Below are 25,873 nucleotides of genomic sequence, written 5' to 3'. Positions count from 1 at the left end.
GGCAGGGGTGACCTACCCCTCACCTGGAGCAGCTGCTGCAGCCCTGAAGACGGAGCCCGCACCGACTTCCTGGGCCAGGATCCCAGCTCAGCTTGGGGAAGATAACAGTTGTCCTCGGAGGCCTGTGGCCCAGAGGGCCAGGCTCTATGCTGACACGGAAGGCTGGGGTCAGCTTGGGCTGCACGGGCCTGGGTTCCCAGAGATACAGGAGCAAGGACACTTCCTTACTTCCAGACTGCAGATTTCCACCCCTGCTCCTAGAGAGCAGCATGTGTCCCTGATGTGTTCCCAGAAGCAAAGTCTTAGTGCAGAGATGCTAATAGCCAGGAGCCCTAGGCAAGGGGGATAGAAGGAATGGTGGGAAAGCCTGACCATCCCCCTATAGTCAGCTCCAGCAGGCCATGGGCAACGGATCCCTTGTCCTACCTACACCCTGCTGGCAGAGTCTGCCATTCCAGGTGGAGGAATGCTGGGGATCGCCATTCCTCCCAGTTAATCAGATGAAAAGCTTCTATGTTCAGACTAAGTATCTGAAAGCAGGAGGGGCTATTCTCTTGCCCTTCCCCAAACATAGGTCTTGGAACATATAAAATATTCTTCAAAGTGTTAACAGGAGACCTTTGTGGTTTGACAATGGGTTAAAACCCCAGGGCACTCTGCCAGTATTATAATCCAGTGGTAGCCATTCCCCGCGTTTCCAAGTTACAAGTATGTAATTCGGGGCTAGGGTGTGGCTCAGGGATAGAGCCCTTGCCTAGCACATGTGAGGCACTGGGATGGATTCCCAGCACCACATGTAAAGGTCCGTCGACAAGTAAGAAGTCAAAAATCAAAGCACTGTGTCCACTTTTTCCAAGTGTGAGTAGATTTTCATCGAGCGTATTTAGAGCGAGTGCAGGTTGTCAATTTCCACGTGGATTGTTCCTTTTCCTTTGGGCTCATTTAGAAAAACTGATGCTATGATTGACATGTCAAAGTGACACGTTCATAATGTGATCAGCTGGTGGGCTCAATTTTTAGTGTTGTGTACTTGATAGTGCTGTGAGCCTTAGAAGTGATCTGTGGGTCACTTTTATGTTTTGCCGGCAGTTTCTGCCATGGTTTCATTGTGGGTGATGTATGCACTGAAAAGAGTGCTAGAATTCAGAAGTTTGGAACCATCCTGATGGCTTGGAGGCTTGCACGGCCATCCTCACTAAGTGCTAAGATGACAGGAAGCTCCTGGCAGAGGCTATTTCCATGGTCTCAATGCCCTCTCCAACCCTGCCACCATTAGTGGTCAGATTTTTAGTACCGTGTGTCCACAGAGAAGCTCAGCTCGTCTTTGTGCCATTATTCTTGCTGAAGGTCATGGCAATAGGGTGCCAAGTCAGCTTCAAGCTTTGCAAGGCAGTTACTGGTGGTATTGGGATCACTAGGCCCCAAGGTGACTGCAGAAAGATTTTGAGAAACCGAGTTATACTGAAAAATAGACTGATCGGAGCAGTCCTCTTACACCTTAACCAGTTTAAGTTCTAGAAAATTCCAGAGGCTATGGACTCAGGAGATGAAACAAGTTATTGGGCAAGCTGGTCAATACAGCCGCACCAGGTTGGGGGTTCTGAACTGACAGCCCACTTGCTTGAAGAAGCTCAGTTATGCTCTAAGGGGGTCCAGTGCCCAAGGCCCCAGGGTGAAAGCAGACAGTCAATATCAATGCTGAATAAGAAGTTGACCATGATCCTAACCTTAGCTCGTCCTTAGGGCTTACTTTTGAGAACTATAGATTTGATGCTCCTGGATTTTCAAGTCGTGAATCATTGTCCTTTGAAGAGATGCCACTCGGCCCCAGTTGGAAAATGGGGTGTGGGGGGTCAATACTGAAGTTCTTTTGTATCCATTCCCATCCTAGCATCATCCCATGCCCTGGACAGGTTAGTCTGAGGCCCAGGTTTTGCCTTCAAGAATGGCCGTCATCAGCCCTATGAGCAAGGCCAGCCGAGAGTAAGTGGGAGACGCTGGCCAGGTTTGACATGTTCAAGTTTTTCTATGACAAACATTTCTGAACCATAACGAGAGCTCAAGTTCACTCCCATCAGGGTAGTTGTCCCCAACAGAGGTTCAGACGTGACAAGAAAGGCAGAAGTATTTCTCGAGCCTTGTTCATGACACTCTGGCTAATGGGCACTTGCCTGTCTCCCTGGAGATGGTGTCCTTTATGGCGCTGACGTGAACATGCGTTCACCCAGGTGCAGACTTTAAGGACAGGAGGTGGGGAAGAAGGATGTATCCCCTGTTCACGCTAGTAATCCTGAGCTGGCAAGGAGCACTCTGCAGGCTCACCCCCCGTGTGGAGACTCAGAGCCTCGACCCATCATAGGGTGATATTCCACAGGTGTTGTGGACAACAGAGTAAAAGGTCAGTGAGATGCACACCCAGGAACGAGGGCAAAACCCCCAGCCAGGAGTAGTTAACTCGGGTACAGATAGGGCTGGGGGAAGGCTGTGGTCCCTTTAGATCCAGACCCTTAGTCGCCCACCCCCAGACTATGTCCGGAAATGCCAGTCAGACCCTTGGTGACCACACTTTCAGGATGGATACTTGATGTCCCTATGAGCAATAAAGTGGTGGCCACACTGGAGAAGGACAACAGCACATTAGACAGAAAGTAGACCCTTCCCCATGGAGTGAGTCCCTAGCCTCCCATCATGGGGTGCATGTAGGGACAGCCCCAACAGGACACAGCCACCACCCTCAAGGTGTTCTTTTCGGTATCCAACTGCATCCTAGTCGGGGAAAGCAATGGCTTCCCAAGGGAATTGTCAGCCTGGCAAAGATTTGCAAATTCTCCAGATGGGCCAATGCAAGACAGTGGGGAGCACGAATAACCCAAGATGACATTGGTGCTACTTTCAGGAATTTGCTGAAGAAGTTTGTCAAATGGCTAATTGAAGACCCCACGTGAAGTCAGACACCATCTCCCACCCCCATCTCTCCTGGGTTCCAGACCCTGAATGTGTGGAGGGAAACTAGGCAAAAGTCTTGGAAACATTGCCTCTAAGAACGAGATGGGTATGTCCACCGAGCCCATGTCATCCACTGACTAATGGGGTTGGTGACCAAGGAGTGACAGGACTAGACCCACTGGGCAGTTGGCCTACCAGGCACCACACAGTTGCTACAGCCACCTGGGTGTGCATTTCAAGTTCCCCCCAATGTGGCATGGGGTGGGGGGAGGGTGGGGATCGCCAGGCAGTAGGTACACAGCCATTGTCCCAACTGCAGGCTTCATTCTGGAAATGACACTGAAGGCCCTGGCTTTTCCCCACAATGACCTTTCTAAAAAGGGAAAATTCTGGCCCTTCTCGCAGTGAGGGAAGGTCAGAATCTGGGTCCAAGTCCTGCCTGACCCACCTGCTACTTGTGGAGCAGGTCAGCCCAGCTGGACCCCGAGGGTTGAGGGCACACACATTTCCTGGGAGTCAGAAGGCAGAGATGGTGGTTGCAGAGTCAACCCCCAAAAAGCAGAAGGAATGCAGTCCTTCCTTCTAGGACTGACTTGAAACGTACGTTTTTCCTTCTACTTAAGAAAACTAAAAATGACTTCAAGATCCAAGCTTTTTGGCAGGAAGTGCTTTCCTGTTTTGTCAGTCTCCACTTTGAGAATGGATATCTTAAGAGGCAAGGAATGGGATACTAGGGAAGCCCAATGCAGAATATTCAGGGAGCCTCAAATATTTAGGAGTCAGTATTAGTGGAGGCTGGGAGAACAGGCATCTGGTCAACCACGGGCTCTACTTCAAAGAGCCACAGTGACAGGAACTAACCAATCATCTGTGAAAGATGGTCAAGCCTCCTGTCCAAAGGAGAAGCCCAACACAGCGGCACCTAGGACCTTGGGAGAAGGCACCCTTTCCTCCATCGTCCTTGGAATCTGCCCCACTGACCATGAAGGGCTGGACATCAATCCAAGCTGAGCGCTAAAGTCTAGCAATTAAATGCTAGGAGGACTGAGTATGTTCCTCCAAACCCAGAGAATATTCCTCACAGTAAAAGAAAATGCAAACTCTGGTGTGCAGGATGGGGAATTCTTTCCTCAAAAAGTCAGTGACAGATTGAGGCACTTGAAAGTGTATTTGGGGTCCAGAGGTCATAAAGCTATGTGGGACATAGTGCCCTCTGTGTATTCCAAATATGATGGATTAAGACAGCTCTAGACCGTGCCACACTGAGATGATTACTTTGGTTAAAATTGTTTTTGCAATTTTGGGGGTAGGATTTTCAGTACAAGGTCTTAAGGTGTTTTTTTGGGTACTGGGGAATGAACTCATGGGTGCTAAGCCCCTTAGCCACTTCTCTCCAACCCCTTTTGAGACCCAGTCTGGCTATGTTACTTAGGGCCAAATTGCTGAGGCTGGCCTTGAGCTTTCGATCCTCCTATCTCAGCCTCCCAAGTCACTGGGACTATAGGTGTGACCCACACATCCGGCAGTCCTTTCCCTCATACCAGGGAAGCTGAGGCAAACCACGGACAACCATTCATAGGCTTTCAGTGTCAGGTCCATCCGACACTGGTAGTCCAGTGGTGCACCCCAACAGAGGCTACAACCCAGGATGGTGCCAACTCCAGAAGCCTGCTCCACAGGCCAGGAGGTGCCCATCAGGGTGCCCATCAGGCTGCCCGTAGATGAATCCAGAGTGAAGAGAACTCAGCCTGGTACAATAGAGCCCAGAAGATACCCTAGAAAACACTAAGGCACCTTGCCTCAACTCCCACATCATGGCCCCACTGCCAGATCACTTCTGACCTGAAGACAGTTCAGGATTTCTCTGCAGAATAAGGACCAGGACCCTTGAGCCTGCTTTTCCTCCCTCTGCATTGCAGTCTGAGGTTCAGTTTCTGTTAGTGGTCACTCAGGCTGACACCGACTCTGCCTTCTTGGCCTCAGATCTCCATACATAGTGCCTCACGAGCCCCGAGGACAAGGCTGCATTTCTCACAAGGTGATGAGCCGAGCAGAGAGTTAGAACTCGCTCATTTGCATCACCACAGAACTGATCTTGAGGTGCAGCCATCTTGATACCCCACTAATGGGCTACAGCTCTCATTAGCAGGGAAAAGCTCATCCACAGGTGATGGGTGTCCCCAGGCTTCCCCGTGCAGCCCTGAGATTAGAGAAAGTGAGAGAAGTCAGGAGAGCAGACAACAGTGACAGATTTCTCCATGTCAAGTCCGACAGCTCGATAGATGCCACTCCTTCCACTGAAACAAGTTCACAGTCAAAGTCCTTCTTGCCCCCAGATGTTTCGTCCAGACCTTCTCAGAGAGACTAGAGGCCACATGGTCAGTCACAGGTAGCTGAGATTTGTCTTGCAGTGACAAAAACCCATCATTGCCCCGAGCATCGTTATGTGACATTTAGGCTCTGCCCACAGTGTAAAAAGCCACAGGCTACTTGTGACTCTCGATCTGAGGACATATGGAAGAGAAAAGGGAAGCGAGGCTTTCAACAGGGCAGGATCCCTCTCTTCTGGCTCTGGAGACATCTCCAGGGCTTCTCCCCTCCTAAGGGGTTCCATGGGAAGGACGATTCTGATGTTCCCAGGGACCCCCTAGTCAATTGCCTGCTTGGAATGAAAGGCCTTTGGTCATTTGGGTGCACGCAGGGCCTGAACCCGTAAGAAGAGAGATCCAGAATAAGCACCAGGATGGTAGTAGAGGTCATTGGAACCAGTGAGGACATGCACACATGCAGCAGGCCTGAGAGCGGTGCTCAGGTCTATCCCTCGTTCCCCCCAACCCTGCACACCAAGGAGTGGCTGGCTCTTGACATTCAGCTCAAAAATTAAAAAGTCAACCAGGAGCTGGAGACCAAAACAGAACAAAGCTCAATTTTGCAGTCACATTCTTCTCACATAATCCTAGATTCAGAAGATAGTCTGATTTCTGACCCTGAAGTTGGAGTGAGCCAAAAATGAGGTTTTAGAACCAGGAGGTGGGAATCAGGCAGTTCATGGGGGAAATGTTAGGTCACCTTTGATTCTGAGCCCAAGGCAGGGGTGAGGGGACCACTCGGCCTACATAGATCTGCCTTTGTACTCAAGGAGAGCCAGGGCAAACTTGGGCATGTCAGACATGAGTTGAGGCCACTGAGATGCGGCCATTGGAGATAATCTCAAGTTGGCAAAAGCCACAAAGGCAGGATTTTAATAAGGACCTCTCAGGTACAGCACAGGATAAAAGGACTAGTCCCTTTTCTGGACCTGTAGCCTCAGTAACCACTGGAAATTAAGCTGGAGGCTATAACTGTCCCTCAGTGACCACCCCTTTGGGCTGGGGTTTTGGTCTCATTCTGTCATGGTCGGCACACCTGGTCACACAGCTCAGCGAGAGCCCACAATGACAGAGCCCACCATGCAGGCAGAGAATAATGGAGGCTGGCATAAAAAGGAACCAAGGGTCCCAGTTGTCTTAGAGGTTGTCCCACATTCTTAAATTTTTCAAGACGGGCTAATGCAGAAAGTGGCAGGTGGGGCTGGGGATGTCATTCTTTTCAGTTCCCATGTAAGACAGGGGATAGGAATGCTTGGAGGTAATCAAGGTGAAGACCACGCTTTCCATCATGTACTACGCCCCTGTCGAGACAGGGCAGGGAGAACACTTGTTCCCCACCAAGTCTTTCTGCCCAGCAAGAACTGCTGTCAGTAAGGATTTCCACCCATGACCAGCTCAGGAGCCGACTCTTCCCGAGTTTATCTACAAAAAACCCCACATGCACAATATGTCCAGCCTTGACTGACACAGCCTTCCTGGGAGGCCGATACTGAACGTGTCTATCAGCTTTGTGATCTGTGCTGCCGACCTCCACGTACCTAGGATCCCTCTCCATTGAGCAGAGGCCCAAGGCTGAGCAGATCTCCTGTGCAGACCCTGGTGCCAGGGGCAGAGGATCCAGGTGCAGAACTCCTGGGGTCATGTGCCTACCTGAGCCCATTTCCCTTAGCTTCGTCATGTCTTTGGAGAGCTGGTTTAGGAACCCTCACCCATGCATCGTCTCCCCTCGACTCCAGTCGAAGTCCCAGCAGAGCCTTGTCCCAACCCTATGGGTCGCCTCTTGGTGATCTCTATCTCCAATTGATCAGGAGAACCCAACGCTGATCTGGGAACACCAAGAGCCGGTAACACCCTCCATACCACCTCCATATGAACTGGACACTATGGACGTATGTTGTTTAGAAAAGCCAAGTAATGTCCCGGCAGTTTTGGTAGTAGAGTTCCCCATGGAGCAGTTGGGACACACCTGCCAAGCCTCCATCGTGCACTGGCTCCGAGTCGGCCACCGAGAAGTGAGGGAGCCAGATCTGGGTGGCCAAGTGGACACAGCCTGGAGAGTGACTTCTCCAAGCCCAGATGGGACCCTACCTCGAAGACAAAGACAACCTTCTGAGCCAAAGCTACAATAAGATAGCAGCCCTCTACTGTCACATCAGGCTCCTCCATGATCCTTAGACAATTAGAACCCCTTAAGGTCTCCTCATCTCACTGGAGCATTTCCAGTCTCGTGTCAAGATGAGGGGGTCCATGTTGTCCAATACGTCAGACTATTGTTGTTACTCACTGATCTACCAAGGCAAGTCACAAATGCCTTCAGTAGTGGCCGACAGCACTTTTCCTAGAACTGGGGAGGAGTGTCAGAGGGTCTTTGGAATGTTCGCCATCTTCCATGATTGGGGAATGGATACGGTAGCTTTTCCTTCCTGGTCTCTTCCGTAGACTTTGCTCTAGAAATCCACATTTGATACCATAGAGCACTTAGGCTGCTACAATTTCAATAGAACAAGTTCAATCTCCATCTCAGGTCACGAGTGACAGGTTGTCAGCACACAGGAGTGTTAAGAACCCTACTCCTGTGAAGTCCCCGACTGTTCCTTCCCGAGAAGCTGGAGAGTTTTTAAAAATGGAGATGCTCTTTGGCTTGTAAGAAAGTGAAGGTTGTGCAGATCATCATGCTCCCCAAAGCCATAGCAAATCCAAAATGATCTAGAAGCATCATTTAGGTAGATCCTAAATGGGAACAGCAGTTCAGTAATGAAGTCCAATGTCCGTCCCCTGCACCTCCAGTGCTGAAGGACACAGGAGATTATCAAGTTACCTTCAGGCAGAGGGACACAACTGCAGCTCCAACAGTATACATGGTTGTCCTACTGTCTCCCCGTCATGGGTCTGTTGACAGCTACCACATGACATACTCCATCTCAAGCCAGAAACGTTTCCCAGGAATCACGACAGGGAGAGGGGGCCCAGGTGAGGCCCGTCAGGTCCCAACTGGCTCATTATCAAGGGAGGCCGTGTCTCTTCTCATTTCTTTACCTGAGAACTAGAATCTTGTGCTCTCAGGGTTGGAAAGCTAGATTTATGGGGGAAAGTGTCTTCCATTCAGAGGACTGAAGCAAACGTCTGCTTTAGGACACAGAGAAGACAAATTGCCAGGGGAAAAGGTGGGGGAACCCCTGCTCATGATGTGTAGGCCGTATCTGAATCCCCATTTAAACAAGCCAGTTTTTGATGATCCTTGTGAAAGTTTGGCTTGAATGGCTACATGTTGCTGGATGCCAGAGAAGCCGAGTTTGAATGCTAAAGGCATTAAGATGTTAGATACATGTCCATACACCACAAAGGCTGCAGATTGAGATGTTTGTTTGCCTTAAGGGGTAGCTACATGAGCTGGTGAGGAAATCAGACACCATGTCCCAGCTGTCAGAGGTGGGTCCCTGATCACGATGGGAACAGCCATTTCTCTGGCTGGTTCTGTGTGTTTCTGAAGTTTTTATAAGAAGCGAAACCAAAGACTTTTGGGCCACATGAAAGACCAGGTTACCATAATTTAGATGTTTCTCAAGTTCCATGAGTGTTCTGAGGTCCTGTCCATTAAGGAAAGACCACCTCCTGGTTATAACAAGAGCCCTATGTTGCCATTCAACATGATAATGTTTCATGAGAAATTTCCCCTTTTTTTGTACTAAAAGGGAAGCTTCTAGAGGGCAAGTTGGAGATTCCCACTCATGATAGGGCCACATGTGCTCCAAGCTAAAGACCTGTGGTGAAGAGTCATTTTGTGCACAGTAACTGTCTGGTCTACCTTCGACACAGGAACCCTGTGACAATGACGAGGTAACCTCCATCCAACAGGAGGGAGGCCCTCACCAAGTCTGCATAAAAGTGAATTCCACAGCCAACGTCAGAGAGGATTCATCTAGGAGCCCATGGAGAAGACCAGAGAAGTGCAGACAGGAGCCCCAGCTCTCAGGGCCATCAATATAGAAGTCCGTCCTATGTGCCAAGTCACTTCTGATCCAAAAACCAAGCCCAGGACTTTTCAGGAGGACCTAGATGAACCCTAGGGAATGGTCACCTTAGTCTGAACCAGTTTCTCTTCCTGCTCAGTGGGGCCTGTGCTTTGGTTCTCCATATTGGCATCTGGGGCAAAAGCTCTGCCCTTCCAAATCTCAGTCTCCCGCGCAAGGTGCACTTCCTCAGATGATCTTCCCTGGGACACAGCATTTTTTCTTAATAAGTTGTTCCAGGGTTTAACAAGGGAAAAACTGAATGAAGAGGAACAAAATTGAAGTTTAAGGATTGAAATCCCTTCCCTCCAACTCACTGACAAAACACAGAGCGTGACCCCCAAGAAGGGGGTCCAATTCAGATCGCCCTGTGCAAGCTCAGTGCTCTGCCTTCCCCAGGAGGGTCCCCAGGCTCCTCCATGGAGCTGGGGAAACAAGAAAGAGGAAGCTCAGGCGCCTTCAATGGCAGCCCACCCATGCTCCAAGGCGGACCATAGAACAGATGCGGTTCCTTCTTTAGATTCTCATCATCTTCACTCCAAATATTCTCAGCCTTCGAGATCCTATGCCAGATGAATGGTCAAGGGGGGAAGCTGAGCTTTGGCTGTCCTACAATGACTTGCCTCAGTGTCATTAGGTGACATTTAGGGTCTCCACCCCAGATAGTGGTGAAAGCCCTGGGACACCTGTGACCTTTGCCTGACGACATGAGAAAGGGGAAGCAGGGCTCTCATGGGGGAGGAACCGTTCCTTCTGGTACTGGAGGCATCTCCCCTCCTAGGATTCTGTGGGCGAAGGACAACCACTCTTCTGGAATGCTGGTCATTTGCTCAAGTGGGTACACACAGGACCTGAACCCACAAGAACCTGACACCTTCAGGAATGAGTCCTGAGGACAGTGGAGCAAGGGCCATGCTACCTAGCAAGGCCACATCAGTGTCATGCCCAGAAGCAAAGCCCTAGGTGACTCAGTTCTATCCCTTGTCCATCTGAGGCAGTTTTCAGGAAAAAAAAGACCCATGGTCCAGAAAGCCATAAGCTACGAGCAGTCATCTTAGTTGTACGAAGAGCCTGGGTCACCCCTGGACCCATGTTTTGGGAGAGATCCGGTTTCTGGCCCCAAGGAGTCCATGAACTCACTCAGATGTGAGGTTCTCATACAGAGGCAGGCAGCCATGGACAGGTGGTACAGGTGTAGCCCCATCGGTTCTGGGCCCGAGCAGGAAAGGGACACCCAGCCCTCCCTTCATGGGGGCTTGTAGACAGGAAGCACCCGAGGACGTTTAGGGAGAAATTCCATGGACGTTGCTCTGCGTGGTTTAGGTCCCTGAGGTGTTCCCACAGGGGAAGACTTTGCAGTGGCACAAACCTAAGTGCCAGGTCCTGAAGGGACTTTAGGCGTAGTTGAGGGAGACAATGTCAGTCCTATGACTAAAGACAGGTCAGCCACCAGTGTTTGGCTGGAATCTGGAAGTCACTCTCTTGGTGGCCACAGTCTTAGGATTGAAGTTGCCTGTCATTCTCTGATGTGATTGCAGATTCTAGGTGACAGGGTGACACTTCTTGGAACTAAAGATGGAACAACGCTGGTGGAGCCCAATAAGGGCCACACAACTTTGGAAAGAGAGGCTGGCCAGTTCCCTGGCTCATCCACAGAACTCATCAGAATGACCGGTCATCTCAGATGCCTTCACCTTGCCATCATTGACATGAACACCATTAACAAGGGCTGCCCTTTGGGAATTCTTGTGAAATCATGGGGGAGCGTGGTGGTCAGATCCCTGCTGTTAGGCACAGTTATGAAAGTGTGGTCTATAGTATGGTGGACACTTATTCTGTAGGAACTTGAGAATAGCTTACTAAAAAATCTCTTCTTTGAGAATATGGCTCCCTTACATAGACAAAGCTCCAATTCCTGGAACCCCACATCATTTGGGGATAATGACCTCAACCAACACCCACATCTTTACTAAGTATTCATAGTAAACATACACAGTGCGTTCGATAGGAGTCCAAGTCTGTCAAGAAAGTTAAGGTGACCTTGACCATAGTTTGTCCAAAGAATGTAGGAAGAATATCTGCTCATAATCAACAGGGTTAGTGCCTGTTTGAAGAGGTGTTTGTTGTCTAGACAGCTGGAAAGGGTTATGTCAGTAACCCTTTAAAGGTCCAATTTCTAGAACTATGGAAGGAAAACTCAGGAATTCCCTTGGTAAGTATGGAATGTATTTATAACATCTGATGGGAGCACAGTACCCAAGGTTCAGATTCTACAGTTGAAATAGAAAGTCACTTTCAGGGATCTCAACCCTTTACCCCACATGAATCACAAGTCAAGGAGTTGACCCTTTACAGGAGAAAGGCTGTTGGACTTAACTGAGGAGCAATGTCGGCATCCTCAGAGGCGGAACACCATGGCACATGCTTCAACATGTGACCCCAGACAAAGTGACCGCCACATTCCTCAGACTCTTGCCAAGATTCCACGTGTAGTGGAATCAGAAGGAACCAAATGCAGAGTCCAGGTTGTCTTATAGGATACCCTCCATTGTGGATGAGCCTGTCTAGAAAACTTGACAGCCACATGGTTTTGTAGGGTTAGACCATGGATGTCCTATCTAAGTGGGTGGCAAAAATGCTCAAAGGTAACCAGTGTTGGAAGTTGGATTCAGGTTCTTCCATGCAGGCCAATCATTAGAACAAAGACAAACCCTTAGAACAAGGGTCTGGGATCTGGGAGTTTCATGGGGGCAGTTGTGCACCGAGGTTCGGCCGTCCAGCGATTCTCAGGGCTGGTGACCAGAGGGGATATAACCACATCCGTCTGACTGACTGGCTGCAGTTTGGCCCTGCCCAAGCCTCTGATGCAACTCCTGGGTTAGAGGCTGGGATTGGAGCTTACTATGAAGGCAAGCATGAGAGTCGAAGCTTCAGTAGAAAGCCTTCTGCTGTTGCTGCCATCTTGTACCTTCTTCTAGACTCTTTCTTACCTGTTTCAGTATTTGTCTTTAAAAGTGATCAAGAACCCTTCCTTGCATTGAAGACTGTCTAACCTCCCATGTTAAGAGTTAATCCTGACCATCACAGTGTATGCAGTTCTATGGAAGTTAACGTAGTACTATCTTGTGTGGCCCTGGCAGGATAACTAGGAAGGCATTAAGGACTAAGTTCCTCAATGTTCTCTCGTCATCCATGGCAGCCAGGAGAGAGTGTCCAGCATTTTCCAACATCCATCATATCCCAATGGAGGGCAAATTCCACTTCTATGGTTAACAGGACAGGGAGCTGGAAGTGTCCGATGTTAACCATAGAATTAGAAATGCTGGATTATACACCTTGTTCAACAAGTTAGTAGAATTCGTGAACTAGAACAAGGATCTCATTTGTCCCCATGTAATAACCAACCAGCAGGGAAAAGAATCTTCATAAAGGGAGAAAAAAATCTTTGGTTTCATCTAGTAGCAATCTCACTGTCCGTAATGTGACCCCCAACATGTGCCTCCGAGACAGGCTGCTACAAGTGATCACCTTCATGGAAGTCTTTCCGAGTCATACTTAGGAAGCAGGACTTTGAGAAGGAATGAGAACTCCTTCAGCAGGACCTAGTGAAGGCCCAGTTGGTCTCACCTGTTACCTGAATGACTATTGGCCTTTTGTTTGTGTCCAGGAACCCACACCTGGTATGATGGGGCAGTCAGGCTACTAGGTGTCAGGCCAACAGGACAAGCCTTTCATCTGAGGCACTGTGGTGCCAGTAGATAGAAGGTAGAACTATGGACCTCTATCCTTGGGTGACATCAGAGCCAAGTTTCCAAGCAGTACCAAAGACTCCGCAGGTCACTCCAGGCCTCACCTGGCAAGGCTGGTGCCCCGTGACCATGCCCTTCTTCCCCGACCCCAGGTGCCAGCGCCATAGACAGAAAGAGCCTTTTGAGGGGTTGTAGATTTGGCACACTATTCCTGCTCCAAGCTAAGAGAGCCTCAAAGAAAAAAGATGAACTAACAGCACACTCAGTTTCAGGAGGTGGTGAGGAGCAGGCGTCGAGGACCATGAACAGGAACGTGAAGCCATGACAGGTACCAGGCACATCTGTAGGATATTGGCTGTCCAGTGTAGGACAAGCAGCCAGGGACAAAAGGAACGATTCCATTTAGAGGGCTTGTGGTCTGCTAGCTACCAGCGTATGGACCATGTTCGGATCATGACTTGAACAGTGGAGGAAAAGGCTGCCAACTTGGAGTGTGACTACTTATGGGTCATTTGGTAGAGGAATTGGGTTTTTCTGAGAGTGTGTTAGAGACGTCATGGTCTTCGTATACTGCAGTAGGCAGACCTAAGACCTAGGTTTAAGGGACACTTGAGAGGTTGAGGGATAAGAAACAAGACCCAACCCATGTCATTGATGTGGTTATTGCCGAGAGGAAAGCCACGTTGTGCCTTTCTGATGCTTTCTGTGACCATTTTAGAAATACCGAGGACTCTTGGCAGACAAAAACCAGCATAAGCTGCATCCCACAGATTTATACAACCCCCCTGCCAGTAGTTCTCCCTGTCCCATGGCCCTGACATGTACATCATGTCCACTGGATTCAAGGATAATAATGTTGTTGCAAGAATTCTCCGTTAGTGGTCCAGAACTCGTTACCCTCCATAGAACTGCATGCTTTTTTTGCTAACATGAGCATATTTAAGTCTTAGTTAAAAATCTTCATGAGCCTGCATTTATACAGGCTTCCTGAACATTCAGTATCAGGTCTGTTAAGATGTCAGTGGTAATGACATGGACTTCTCTTCCTGTTGGATAGGGGACTTGACATCAGGACAGTGTTGATACCAGCAAGGGACCTGCCTGGTGGCTAGGAGGCTCCACCAAGCTTGTGCACAAGTATGTTAGGGTGAGGGAGAACTGCCCCAGAAACAACGGGGCCCAGGAGAACACACCCGAGGGACCCAGTGGGAGTGGGACTCAGAGGTCTAGATTTACATAGTTGCTAAATAATTCCTGACTCGAGATCCAAGTTTAGGGTTTTTCAGGATAGGGAATTGTGGGGAGAGTCGTCCTAAGCCTGCTCCAGCTTCTCTTCACGGAGTTTGGAGGTTCAGTTTTCAGCGTTGACATCAAGCAGATACCATCCTGAGCCTCTGCGTCCCTCTGCTCAGAGGGCAAGTGTCGTTGTTCCCTGGCCTTTACTGGGGACACTTCTCTCTAAGGAGATCAAGAGTTAATGGGCAGAGAGGAGTGACGGGAAGGGAGTGTAATGAGGGAAAAGTCATCATTGCTCCTACTTCGAGTAGACTAAAGTTAGGGTCCTCATAACTAGGGTATAGCTTTGGCAGTTCTGGAAGACATTGCTGGCCCTTCTCAAACCTTCCCAGGCTCCTCTGGAGGAGCAGGAGAACTGGAAAGAAACTAGAGAGGTACGCTCTCTGACAGGTTCTCCATGTCAGAAGACCTTATTAATGTAGCTCTTCCTAGGTCAAAGTCTTTTATGGTAAAAGTTTTTTCTGAACCAAGAGTCTCAGCTCTACCCAAATAAAAGTCAGCACCCAAGGGTGGTAGGTGACCTTTGTCTTGCAACAAAAGGCAATACACACGTGCTTCAAGTGTTATTACCTGCCTTTCACGGGCTTACTCCAAACAAGATCCAGAGGTGTGGGGTGACCTTGGAGGTAGGACAGGGGGCAGAGGTCTCCTTCAATGAGGTCAGGAAACCCATTTGAGCCTTGGAGACTTTCCCAGACCATTTCCCCCTCTACATTAAGAGCAATCCTTCCACGTCAGGTTACCCCATGCATAGACTTCAGAATCTTGGTGAACACTATTTTGGTGGTCTGTGGCACATAAGGCTTTTGCTCATGAGAAGTTAGCATCTCCCATCATCTCCAAAGATGACAGGACAGACCATCCAGCAAGAACAGAAGCCAAGTCTCAGAGGTCTCGGCTCTATCTAAATTAACATGATATTGAACTCAGGGGTACTTGACCTGAGCCACATCCCCAGCTGTTTTATTTAGAGACAGGGTCTCACCAAGTTGCTTAGTGCCTCACTGTTGCTGAGGCCGATTTTGAACTTCTGATTTTTCCCTCAGCCTCCCAAGCTGGTGGGATTACAGGCATGCACCAGCATACCTGGCCCACGATTCTCAAGAGTGGCTTCTTCCAGTGTTAAGCTAATGGTCCAGAAGTCCAGGAGACCCAGGCTCACCCCATTTCTAGTCTACAGGCATATGTCAAGTCTTTTCCATGAACCTTTGGTCATTCTAGGAAAGGTTCCAGCCTCTGGGGTCAAGAGGAAGTCACTAGGTGTCAAGGTCAGCATGCAGAATGAGGTGAGCGTGACCAAGTAGTAACATGTCCACTAGACCCCAGCCTAAGTCAGTCAAAGACTCAGGTTTGCCACTGGTTTCCGAGAAGTGGCAAGGCCACACCTAAAGCTGCATTGTCACCAAGGAGAGTCATCATGTGCTCTTCAGAGGGTAGTCAAGCACCTTCCTGAGATTCGATGACACCAAGACATGTTTTTGTTCCACTGGGGACTTGGTCCTGCCCACACAGGTGATTCAACGAGACCAGTTTCAAGTTGATGGGGGAGGGTAAAGTTGATGACTGTCACATCCAGATCATTCAATTGAGACTTGAGACTCTTCCCCTAGTGCACATGCATAGGCACACACCAGGCGACTCATCAGCTCACCTATATCCAAGGTGATACTATAGCCCGAGGTTGGAGAAAAATCAATGAAGAAACAGTGACTAAGTTACCCAGGGTTGGTAAATCCAGAGATCAAGTCACTGGAGGTAGCCAGGAGAGAAACTGATCCCACTGAACAGTTCCCATCTTGGTCCCAGTAAGATCATGAATGGATGCCGTCTGTGGGCTAGGAACTGAGGGACCGTGACAGCAGAGAATCTGCCATTTTATTCCAGTCTAGCAGAACTGAGCCTCCCTACCAGGTGGTGAGCAGTTGACTGAGTAAAGAAAATTCTTTGGGGGAAGTTCCTAGTCTTGAAGAAACACCTCTGGTTCAATCAGAAGTGACTGTCACCACCATTCCATATGCTTAGTTTAGTTAAAAATAACTCAGGTCCAGGAGGAGTGAATCCAACGAGTGCTCAATTGTTTCCAAGTATACCCCTACTGAGAAGGGGCCAAAGACATTTAAATCAGAGGCGAGTTATGGGATGGAGGAGGAGAAACCCAAAGCATGGACAGTTATTCCAGAAAGTGAGGAGGTGTCCCAGGGGCATGGGGTGATGGTAGCCAGGCTAGAGAGATTTCTGGAAAGAATCCTAGTAGACAGAAGGGCTTAGCAGGGTCCAAGTCTGATATGAAGCAGGAGGGGAGACACTGAGGATTCCCTTGAGGAGGGTACACAAGGGAGAATTAGAGGTCTCTAACTGACTCAGGGAGGAGTCAGGGATTTGATGACATCAAGTCATTTTCAAAGGGATCGAGTTATTATAAAGGTGTTCCCTCCCAACAGATGTTCCTCTTGACCAAGATGGGCTCTGCCTCATCAGTAGCAACAGGCCCTTGTCCGTGCTTCCAGACAGGATGCCATCATCTGGATTCTTGCCAAGATGTAGTTGGCCTGAATCTGGTTTGGTGAAATCCGTGTGCTGAGAGCCATAGCTAAGTCGGAATGATGCCTGGCATTTGCCAGAGGGAATGTTTGAAAGGTGAAGCCAGCGAACCATTGAGATGATGATTTGAGTTAAGCTATATATAATTGCTGTGATGCTGGATTGATTATATTGTATATTTGACCTTTACTGTCCAGCAATGGGGCGGCTCTTGCTGCCTCAGGTGCCCTCTACTTTGGAGTTCTCTTGGGGATTCCCGGAGAGTTCCCATTGGTTGAGGAAGTGCTAGAGGAGGAATTTCTGGAGGAGGGATTTTCGGTCTGTGTGTGGTGTGTCCCAGGGGAAGACCACATGGGTGGCATTGGTGGAAAATTGCAGGTGCAGTGCCGGTAAGAGTTGAAATAAAGTAGTTGCTCTTTGAACCTACAAGGCTTTGTGGCAGCTCGGTTATTGGTGCCCAGCCAGACTGCAGCATTCATGACCCTTGGACATGTCTGGGTTAAAAAAAAAAAAAAATTTTTTTTTTTTTTAAAAGATTTGGAGCAGGGCTGCATCTGGAATCCTACCATTAGGCCGCAAGGTGTGCTTGGAAACGACTGAGGTGAAGACCCCTGTACACATCAGACCTTGCTCTTCATGTGTTCCAAGGGTCAGTCCCACATGGAGGTGGTATGAGAGGAGATAAGCTCGTGTGTGCTGTGTAGTCCTTTTTAGGGACCAGGACTGAGGATGGTCCCAGCAGTGGGGCCCCCACAGGCCGACACAGGGCTTTGCTCTTCATTTCCTTAGAGGAAGAACTGAAGGACTTCAAGGCCCCAGGCCCAACATTAGGAAATCTAACCCCTGGGCCCTGAAGCTGCAAGATGCTCCCTTATACAACCCCCATGTCAAGACCCCTCCAGCAGCACGTAGCATTTCAAGTCCTGCACAATGCTACCACAAGATGTTCCATATAGATAACCCTAACGGTCAAACTTGAGGATGCAGGTTTAAAAACAGGAATTAAAAAGACAGGATGCCATTCTATGGTTTTCCCAAGAACAATAAGTTGAAAAACAAGTTTACCCCCTAGGTGACCCACTGACTGGATTCAGAAGGTCCAACAGGAAGACTGTCGCTGTGCTATGCTAAGAACTAACCCACTTATTCCCTATAAAAGATCTGTGCCCCAAAGCCCGGTGTGCCAGTTCACCGAAGCTCCGGCTGAGGTTTCACTGAGCACCCGCAGGCGCCTGTGTATCAATAAATCGCCTCTTGCTTTTGCAGCCAGTGCCTCGTGCGTCTTTCTTGGACAGGGAATCGGCGGGTCTTTCATTTGGCGAGCCAGCCAGGAGAACTCCTGTAACCCCATCCGGATCCCTGCCCGAGGAACTCCCGACATCACTGGGAGGTAAGCTGGCCAGCTCAAACTTTCTGTCTTGTTGTCCTGTTGGCTATCTGTTCTTTGTTCCGCGCAGCGTCTGTAAGACTATATGATCCTAGGCATAGTCATTTAGTATTCTGAGGCAGTTCTGTAGTCGATTTGTATTCTGAGGCAGTTTGAGAAGGAGTTGACGAACTCGGACTTCTCCCCTGCCACCCTGGGAGACGTCCCAGGGATCAGAGGGGTCCATTTCTTTGGGGCCCCCGGTGTTTCCGAGGATTACACCATCTTTGTAGGCGACGGAGAAGTACAAACTTCTCCCAGGCCATCTGATTTTTTCGGTTTCCACCGAAGCCGCGCAGCGATCTCACTGTTTGGTTTCGTTTTTGTGTCGTTGTGTCTGTCTCTCTATTTCCTCTCTGAGAATAACATGGGACAATCACTAACAACCCCTTTGAGCCTCACTCTAGATCATTGGCAAGACATTCAAGAGCGGGCAAACAACTTGTCCGTGGCAGTTAAGAAGGAAAAAAATTGGTAACACTCTGTACCACGGAGTGGCCAATATTGGCCCACCCTCGGAGTTGAATGGCCCCCAGGAGAGTCCCTCCATCTCTCTCTCTAATCTGCAAAGTCAGAGATTGTCTTTCAGCCGGGGCCGCATGGCCATCCAGATCATGGCTTTTAACCTTTCAGGACCTCTGCGAATCTCCTCCTGCATGGGTGGGGTCCGCGCAGTCCGCCGGGAGGATTCCACCCGGCCGTATGGCGGATCTGTCCCGTCCCTGTTCCTCCCGGCCCCTCCACCCCAGGAAGCGAACGGGTCTTCCTGGAGTCAGGCTGCTTGGAAATGCAGCCCAAGGCGGATGATAAATTCCATCTAAGGCTGAATACTGAGACTAGGGAAGCAATGTTTTCTTCCCCCCCCCATAACCGGCTTGAGTGCAAATAGAGATGCCTGCTGGGGATTTAACAACTTTGACATCTCGCTTTGACTTTTCTCAAAGCCCTGTCCTCATTATTAAATTAGTGTTAATTGGCTTTAGAAATGGGAACCAAATTTTCAGTCACAAATTTTGACACTCTCAAGGGGACTTTTAAGGAGTTCCCACTCTGCTTTCTTGGGGAAGCCTAGCACTCGAAACAACTGCAAGCAGAGGATGGACTTTTTGGGAGCTGGCTACTAAAAAGTTAGGAAAAAAAAAAAAAATGCCTAATGCCTAAGGTCAAACCAAACTGGAGGAACTGATCCTATGGGTGAAAGATAAGATTAAGGGACTCCCAGCAGCTGCCAGAGCCATTTAGCTCTGGGGAGTTCCCTGGGTCCTTATCTACATCTTAAGGATTACGCCACCTCTGTTTACTTAAAAAGAAGGGACACTGAATGCAGTAAAGCCAGTCACGCTGAGACCCTTGATTTTACACCTACAGTTGCCCCTACGTGAAAACATCCGGTCCACTCATGGGAAAGTCTACTGATAGGAGTCATAATTAAATGAAAGTTCAAAACCTGGAGAGATATTTTCTTATCTGGTTGTCTGATTGTTTCTTAAAGATAATCTAGGTTAAATGTGTGTCTAAAAAAAAATAATAATAATAATAATAATAATTTTTATTGTAACAATCTGGTATCTGAATGGGTTTCTAAAGCATTGCACTATCTTGCAGTTAAAAGTTGGGTTTAAGCAATTGTTTAGTTTGATTTCAGATAGTTCATGCTAGAAAACTTAAATACTTGGGAAAAAAAAAAATTAATTAAAAAATTTCAATTTTGAACTGGGTAGCCTGAAGAGCAATTAAAACGTTGGCCTGGCTCATAAAAATGACATTAGATAATTAAATAGCAATAGTCTTAGAAATTTTCAAAGCTTAATTTCAGATATATATGGTAGTGTGTGGGCAAATTTAATGTAACTCAATGCTACTTTAGAAACTTCAGAACAAGCAAAGTGGTTTAGAGGTACCAAAGAAATTTCTTCTGATGGTAGAGATCCTATTTCCAGTTTTATGTGAACAAGTTTTTCTAATGTAAAAAGATATAAAATTTTAAAAATTGCTTCTTAAATTTGTATCATAATTTTCAACATCTAAACCTGGAAATATAACTTAAGGTTAAAATGCCTTAGGCCTAAAGTGTCTGCTCAAAATAGCAGTTCCTGTCCTCAAAATTAAGCTTATAAGTTTCTCTAGGTGTTCAAAAAGGCCCTAATAAAATGTTAACTCTGCTTAAATTTAAAAGTTTACAAGTATTGTTTCAAAATGTGAACAAAAAGAGGTTTATATAATTATGGTGTTATTAATGTGTTCATATCTTCCAGGTATACAAGTCTGTAAGGTAGAAGCTTCGAAAGAACATTATATCAAGCTGGTGTTCTAAAGTTGTATGGTAATTTTAGGTTAAAAAAAAAAAAAAAAGCATGTTAGAGATTCAATTATATCATTTGTGTTCTATAACTGAACTCGTTATCAATAAGATATGTACAGTTCCATGTTACTTTCTACTCTGAGATACAATTTATGTATTTTTAAGTTAATGAGAGCCTAATCTATGTAAAGGTTTTATTGCAAAACACAAAAGTACATTACTACTTTTCTATAAAAGGTTAAAAGCTTTCAGCCTCTAATTCATGTTTTAGGTATGATATTATGTTGTGTTAGCTAATGTTCATGTAAACTTGAACAACAATTTATGTAAACTTTGTAAAACGATCAGCTTCAGAACTATAGTACTTGAGATTTATAAAGAGCCCTGCCTTACTTGAGATAAGGCTCTGTCCCATCTCACTACATGTGAAAGTGGCTATAAAAAAGTAAGCAAGATTTCAGTACAGTTAAAGTTGTGTCCAAAAATAGGTTTGTGCCAAGATTACTAGGATCTCAAACAGAAAATTATGATGTATAACCCTGCTAGAATTCAAGGTAGCTATTATATAAGCTAAATATGTTTCTACCCTAGTTAGTTTTGTTTTGTAGTTTACTTATAGATGGTTTAAGGATTGCCTGTTAATGTTTTAAAGAGGTATTGCTTTAAGAACACAACCTGGGCCAACATAAGATAAGGAGTTATCACCTACAGGATAGAGAGATAAACATTAAAGCCCAGTGCTCTTAATATAAGGCTGTTAACTTATTTGCTGGATGTTTAAGATCAAGTTTTAAAATTAGTTAAATTAAAAGGGCCAAGAAAACCAATATTCGGCTCTTGCCCTCTGAGTCAGTCTGAATCAGGGAATAGGGGACTTCTCCAAAGGGCTCAGCAACTCTAGGCCACATAACCTCCTGAGCAGGGAGATTAATGAGACCAGTGGAGGACAGAAAGCCAATCGGTGCATTTGCTGTAAAGAGGAGGGTCATTAAAAAAGGGAGACGTCCCTGATGCTTCTGAGGGAAGCTACATGGTCAAGCAAGGCCTGGGCCCATCCTAGCGCAAATGGCACTAGCAGAACTGAAAAGCTGCTATGAAGTTCCCGAGGACTCCCAGGATAACTCAGCTGACTGTAAACAATAGGTAGAAACAAAAGTCAGTTTGACTTGCTTCATCTTAAACACTTAGCAAAGACAGTAAAAGCCAAAGCACAGCTGTTCCTGGACATCTTAAATAATAATAATAGTTAAATGTAACTTCCATAAATAAGTAGACTGGAGGCTACAAGAGAGATTCTTAGACAGAAATGCCTGATAACTGTTAAAGGGACTGCTAGAGTAGTTTTAGTCTAAGGCTTTTATTTCTAGCCAACGCAGGTAGACTTGATGTTTGCTAATATGGTTATCCAGCCCTAAGTAGCAGAATTAAAGATTTCTCTATTAGACACAGAGGAGAAACAAAAGGTTCTCTTGGAAGCTCGCAAAAAAAAAAAAAAAAAAAAAAAAAAAAAAAAAAAAAAAAAAAATGTGCCAGGGGACGACGGGCGCCCCACCCAACTCACAAATTTGATTAAGGAAGCTTTTCCTTTAACCCGGCCAAACTGGGACTATGAGACTGAAGCAGGTAGGAACCACCTACGTCTCTATCGCCAGTTACTCATAGCGGGTCTCCATGGAGCAGGGCGACGGCCCACCAATTTGGCTCAGGTAAGACAGACTATCCAGGGGTCAGAGGAAACTCCGACAGCCTTCTTAAAGAGATTAAAAGAGGCTTATCGGAGGTTTACTCCCTTTGATCCTGATAGTGAGGACCAGAAAGGAAACATTTAATGGGCCTGCCTTCATCTCCCAGGTAAGTCAGGCGGTGGCCAATACATTGGGGATTAATTGGAAATTACACTGTGCTTATAGACCCCAAAGTTCAGGACAGGTAGAAAGGATGAATAGAACCATTAAGGAGACTTTAACTAAATTGACACTTGAAACTGGCACTAGAGACTGGGTACAACTCCTACCTTTAGCCTTGTATCGGGCCCGAAACACCCCAGGCCCACATGGACTAACCCCATTTGAAATCCTGTACGGTGCCCCACCTCCCGCTGTTAACTTTTATGAAACTGAAACCTATGCCTCCCTCACCCCATCTATGCAGACTCATTTGCATGCTTTGCAATTGGTCCAGAACGAGGTCTGGAAGCCTCTAGCAGCAGCATACAAAGAGGAACTTAAAACCCCCTTGCTGCCACATCCCTTCAAGGTCGGAGACACCGTCTGGGTACACAGGCACCAGAGCAAGAACCTCGAACCGCGGTGGAAAGGACCCTACACCATTCTGCTGACCACTCCCACTGCAATCAAAGTGGACGGCATCACCGCTTGGATCCACGCCTCCCACGTGAAAGCTGCACATCCACAGGAGCCCACAGACGCCACTCCAGAGCCTGAATGGAAATTGCAACGCACCCAGAACCCGCTAAAGATAAGACTTACCCGCTGTTGATTTTTCTTGCTCTGTGCTCTATCTTCCCCATATCAGTTGCTAGGCACCAACTCTATGATCCCAATCGGCCTATACGCCAGACATGGCAAATACTATCGGGGGTGGGAGACATAATTTGGGAAAAAACATCCACAAAGTACCCCCTCTGGGCTTAGTGGCCTAACCTGGAGCCAGATCTTTGTCACATACTGGCCGGGTCAGAAGACTTTGATATTCCAACTACTGACCCAGCTAAACCGAGTGGGCCAAAAGTGTGCATCTCCAGCGGGGGCTGCCCTTGCTCACGCTATCCGGCAGGATGTAGGGACCCAAGGGCTCGGGCAGCTCTAAGAAAAAAAAAAAAATCATTCTATGTATGCCCCAGGGACGGGAGAACTAAGTCGCAAGCACGTAAATGTGGGCAACATGAAAGTTATTATTGTAAGGCTTGGGGATGTGAAACTACGGGGGATGCATACTGGAACCCTAGTTCATCCAGGGATTTGATCCAAGTGAAAAGAGAAAAGCAAAATGAGCCCCCACTCTCTACAGACTATTGTAAAAGTACACCTGGGACAGTCAACACCTTATGGTATGGGGACGGGCCATGCACCATGTTTGCCTGCAGCCCCTTAAACATTACCTTTACTAAGGCAGGCAGAACATCAAAAGATTGGTTACAAGGGAAGCTATGGGGACTACGGGTATATCATCAGACTGCATATGACCCGGGGGTCCTATTCAAAATCAGGTTAACTATAAAAGTTGACCCCCAGCCGATAGGCCCTAACAAGATACTCCAAGACCAAAAGGCTCCTCCTCCAAAAAAAAAAAAAAAAATATAAACAGGCACCCTCAAGACCAACGTCCCCATCTAATACCATCCGTCCAACCCCCTCCACTCCTCCGACCATGGCAGTTGTCACTAATCCTACTTTACCAGGGTCAGGAGAAAGACTAATGGACCTAGTTGAAGGGGGATACCAAGCCCTCAATTCCACCCAGCCCAATCTCACTGAGTCCTGCTGGATTTGCCTCCAGGCAAGCCCCCCCTACTATGAAGGAGTAGCTATTAATGGGAATTTCACCTATGGCACCTCCACCAGCTGCAACTGGGAAACAAGACACAGGTTGACACTGCCTGAAGTAACCGGTTCAGGAACATGCATAGGAGGCTCCTCTATGTTAAAAGAGCTCTGTGCACGTACTGCAACCGTGTCATCCTCTGACACATCCAGCTACTTAGTGCCTCCAACAGGACTCTACTGGGCATGTAACACTGGGATTACACCCTGTGTTGCGATAGCCAATTTCAACCAGTCTAAAGATTTTTGTGTGTTAGTCCAGATCTATCCACGGCTACTCTATTATTCCACAGAAGAATTTGAGGGACATTTCATGAGCAGGACTCGATTCACCCGAGAGCCTATCAGCATTACCCTGGCAGTCTTGTTAGGAGCAGGAGTATTGGCAGGGGTTGGGACTGGGGCTGCAGCTCTGATTGAGGGCCCTCGACAGCTAGGGATTCTGGAGACTGCAATCCAACAAGACCCAAGAGCAATATAAACCTCTGTAACTGCTTTAGAAAAATCCCTAACCTCCTTATCAGAGGTTGTTTTGCAGAATAGACGAGGTCTGGACCTATTATTCTTGAAGGAAGGAGGACTTTGTGTGGCCTTAAAGGAAAACTGTTGCTTTTACACAGATCACACAGGGGTAGTAAGGGAGTCCATGACAAAGCTTAGAGAAAGACTGGATGCAAGGGAAAAATCCCTGTGAGGCTCCCAAAGTTGGTTTGAAAGCTGGTATAATAAATCCCCTTGGCTAACTACTATATTATCTACTGTAGCTGGCCCCTTGATTATATTACTGTTAATTTTAACATTTGGACCCTGCATATTTAACAAATTAATGCAATTTATGAAAGAAAGACTGTCCGTAATCCAAACTATGGTCCTCGCACAGCAATATCAAGTACTCCAACAACACGCTGAGCCATCAACTGAGCAAATGCTGAATTCTGAGCAGATAGATCAATGGATATAGGATTATATCCGGGATAAAGAAAAGGGGGGAATGAAGGACTTCAAGGCCCCAGGCCCAACATTAGGAAATCTAACCCCTGGGCCCTGAAGCTGCAAGATGCTCCCTTATACAACCCCCATGTCAAGACCCCTCCAGCAGCACGTAGCATTTCAAGTCCTGCACAATGCTACCACAAGATGTTCCATATAGATAACCCTAACGGTCAAACTTGAGGATGCAGGTTTAAAAACAGGAATTAAAAAGACAGGATGCCATTCTATGGTTTTCCCAAGAACAATAAGTTGAAAAACAAGTTTACCCCCTAGGTGACCCACTGACTGGATTCAGAAGGTCCAACAGGAAGACTGTCGCTGTGCTATGCTAAGAACTAACCCACTTATTCCCTATAAAAGATCTGTGCCCCAAAGCCCGGTGTGCCAGTTCACCGAAGCTCCGGCTGAGGTTTCACTGAGCACCCGCAGGCGCCTGTGTATCAATAAATCGCCTCTTGCTTTTGCAGCCAGTGCCTCGTGCGTCTTTCTTGGACAGGGAATCGGCGGGTCTTTCAGAACCAAGGGGTAAAGTCTGGAGTCTCCTGCCAGTTAGAGACCTGGTTGCTCTGTGTTTTAAAAGAAACCCAAATAGGCTTTGGGTTGAAAGGGACAACCTCAGGGAGGTCAGGAGGAGGGAGAAGGCTGGTGGTGGAGGCTGGTGGGCGGTGGGCGGGGAGG

At 47.6% G+C, this 25,873-nt stretch overlaps 1 long non-coding RNA gene across 1 annotated transcript; it reads left to right on the top strand.

Moving 5' to 3' along the window:
- Nucleotides 1-17,711: 17,711 nt before the first annotated feature.
- Nucleotides 17,712-25,661, top strand: LOC139706997 (uncharacterized). Its single transcript, XR_011708642.1, has 2 exons — nucleotides 17,712-18,301; nucleotides 20,593-25,661. It is a non-coding gene; the product is annotated as an uncharacterized lncRNA (long non-coding RNA).
- Nucleotides 25,662-25,873: the final 212 nt, after the last annotated feature.

This window comes from Marmota flaviventris, chromosome 1, assembly GCF_047511675.1.
Source record: "Marmota flaviventris isolate mMarFla1 chromosome 1, mMarFla1.hap1, whole genome shotgun sequence".
Classification (NCBI taxonomy): domain Eukaryota; kingdom Metazoa; phylum Chordata; class Mammalia; order Rodentia; family Sciuridae; genus Marmota; species Marmota flaviventris.
The sequence above is the reverse complement of the archived record's forward strand: the minus strand, read 5'-3'. Positions and strand labels throughout refer to the sequence as shown.